Source organism: Sinocyclocheilus grahami, unplaced genomic scaffold (assembly GCF_001515645.1).
Source record: "Sinocyclocheilus grahami isolate Dianchi unplaced genomic scaffold, SAMN03320097.WGS_v1.1 scaffold532.1, whole genome shotgun sequence".
In the NCBI taxonomy this organism is placed as follows: domain Eukaryota; kingdom Metazoa; phylum Chordata; class Actinopteri; order Cypriniformes; family Cyprinidae; genus Sinocyclocheilus; species Sinocyclocheilus grahami.
In genome coordinates, this window is record NW_015505711.1 from 173,388 (window position 1) to 176,686 (window position 3,299).

The 3,299-nt window shown below is 39.7% G+C and overlaps 1 protein-coding gene across 2 annotated transcripts in view; it reads left to right on the plus strand.

The window, feature by feature from the left end:
• Positions 1 to 3,299, plus strand: part of LOC107555347 (diacylglycerol kinase beta-like) — a 142,782-nt gene that overhangs the window by 37,574 nt on the left and 101,909 nt on the right. The gene's annotated exons all lie outside the window — the stretch shown is intronic.

A 3,299-nucleotide genomic window follows, 5' to 3' on the forward strand; every position in this document is an offset into this window, starting at 1 on the left:
TAGGGTTTTCGAGCATGAATGGACTGTTTAAGGTCATGCCACACCATCCCAATCAAATTTAAGTCCGAACTTTGACTTGGCCACTCCAAAACCCTAATTTTGTTTTTCTTGCGCCATTCAGAGGTGGACTTGCTGGTGTGTGGGATCATTGTCCTACTGCACCCAACTTTACAAAATCAGACCCAAATGCGCTTGAGCTTGAGGTCACAAACTGATGGCCAGACATTTTCCTTCAGGATTTTCTTATAGAGTGCAGAATTCATGGTTCCATCAATTATGGCAAGTCATCCAGGTCCTGAAGCGTCAAAGCAGCCCCAGACCATCACACTACCACCACCATGTTTGACTGTTGGTATGATGTTATTTTTATTAAATGCTGTGTTGGTTTTACGCCAGATGTAACGGGACACACACCTTCCAAAAAGTTCAGCTTTTGTCCCATAAGTCCACAGAATATTAGCCCAAAGGTCTTGGGGATAATTAAGATATTTTTTGGCAAATGTGAGACGAGCCTTTGTGGTCTTTTTGGTCAGCAGTGGCTTTTGCCTTGGAACTCTCCCATGGATGCCGTTTTTGCCCAGTCTCTTTCTTATTGTTGAATCATGAACACTGACCTTAATTGAGGCAGTTCTTTAGATGTTGTTCTGGGTTCTTTTATGACCTCCTGGATGAGTCATCGTTGCACTCTTGGAGTAATTTTGGTAGGCTGGCCACTTCTGGGAAGGTTCACCACTGTTCTAAGTTTTCTACATTTGTGGATAATGGCTCTGATCGTGATTCGCTGGAGTCCCAAAGCCTTAGAAATAGCTTTATAACCCTTTCCAGAATGATACATGTCAACTATTTTGTTTCTCATCTGTTCTTGAATTTCTTTAGATCGCAGCATGATGTGTTGCTCTTTAAGCTTGCTTCACTTTATCAGACACTTGACTTGACTTGACTTGACTTGACTTGACTTGACTTGACTTGACTTGACTTGACTTGACTTGACTTGACTTGACTTGACTTGAGCAGACTTGACACAAACAGACTAGACTCACCAACAGCGGGTTAAATACATTCAATACACGACGAGGGCACAATGGGAACATGAAGCTACTTATAGGAAACAAGGAGGGTCACATGACATGAACAAACCAATGGGGAACAAGACACATGACTAAGACTACCAATCAGAACATGACACATACACAAGGCAGAGAGACATGAGGCAAGGGAAGCATGACACTAACATGGATCATGAAACAATTACAAAATAAAAGACATGGGAAACATGAACATGAAACAAAACACCATATTACACTCAGCTTTCTAAAATAATGTGGTTAATCAAAGTTCTTTCATGATTTAACAGGAGGGGGCCATTCATTATTCATGTAGGGCCAGGTGGGTTTGGACAGCTTTTTTCCCTTAATAAATGAAATCATCATTTAAAAACTGCATTTTGTATTTACTTGCATTATCTTTGTGTAATATTAAAATTTGTAAAAGCTGGTCAGATGGTACATATGTTATAAACTATACATTTTTACATATTTTTTTCCATAGTCATGCACATTAATTCAATATTCTATATTGTAAAAATAAAAAACAGACACAGGCATACTGTATATTATCACATTCTTTATATGCCAACACTCACCTTGAAATACTGAACACACCGGTAATCCTTTTAGGTGTTGTTTTAATGGACTTTAATCAAGCCTTCATATTATTTATCTGTCAATTTAATGTGTTAATTTGGTGCAATTAATTATGGGAAAAATAACACATTAAAATTATAAATTTTAACGCACCCCATGTATGTTATTTTACATTATATGCAGTCGACGACGACTGACTGCATTTATGTAGCCTATTAGAATGCAGTGAGGTGCCCCTAAAATTCAAGATATGATAGAAAATAATAAAAAGTTCTTTGTCTAATATTTATATCATATAATATAGTTAAGTGAAATGACGTGACATGTGGCCAAGTATGGTGACCCATACTCAGAATTAGTGCTCTGCATTTATCCCATCCAAAGTGCACACACACAGCAGTGAACACACACCCAGAGCAGTGGGCAGCCATTTATGTTGCGGCACCCGGGGAGCAGTTGGGGGTTCGGTGCCTTGCTCAAGGGCACCTCAGTCATGGTATTGAAGGTGGAAGAGACCGCTGTATCCTTTGGGTTATGAGTCCGACTCTCTAACCATTAGGCCACGACTTCTACGATATAAGCTATATCGTATGAGCAATAATACTGTTTTTTCCCCCAAATATCTGCTTTAAATGATCTTTTGGGGGTGATTTCTGAGCCTAAAATGATGTGCAAATAATTTGCGATTAATTTGACAATGTGTAATTAATTAAATTAAATGCTAAATTTCTTGACAGCCTTGTTTGTTTAAATGGCAGAATTCTTTAAATAATCGTGTTTGCGTGGTCATAGGGAACTTTATTAACCTGTAATACAGAAGGTTTAAGTGTTTATGGTTATTTCTTGAGAATTGAACCTTAATTAAAATACATCTTCATTACTAATATCAGCTAATTAGATTTTTTAAGTAATTATGTACACCATAGACAATTGTTATCACAGCTGAAATGTTTGTTTTCTTTAAATGCAAAAACTAAATCTTTTTTTTAAAGGGGTCATATGATGCTACTAAAAAGAACATTATTTTGTGTATTTGGTGTAATGAAATGTGTTTATGCGGTTTAAGGTTAAAAAACACATTATTTTTCCCATATTGTACATCTGAAACGTGTCGATTTTTACAAAGCTCATCGGTCTGAAAAGCGAGGTGTGCTCTGATTGGCCAGCTATCCAGTGCGTTGTGATTGGCCGAATACCTCATGCGTACCTCAAGGCCTAACACGCCCCCACATATCTACCTCACTATGTGGGAAGATTTGCATAACGCCGCCCAAATGTTCATGCAAAGAAAGAAGGCATAACTTTTATTCTCGCTGTAGTAATGTTGACTCTGCAGCCATGTCGTGAAGACGCTGTGTGCTTCGTTGTGGAAGCGAAACTACTTTGTTTGGTCTTCCAAAAGAGGACGATATCCGCTTCGTCATGCCTAGAGCTGATCTGTGCTGGTCGCTGAGGGAATACATCAACTCTGTTACAACCACTGTGGACGAAGCGGAGTCCAGCCCGGGGTCGTCACATGTGGTTGCCGCTCATTCGTCGGATCTGCCGGGCGTGCCGTTCTCGACCCCGCCGCCTCAGCTCACTCTATCCCGGCCTCAGCGCACGCTAAGCCGGGGCTTCACCTCACGCTAGGCCGCTGTGTTTTTCGTTGTGAAA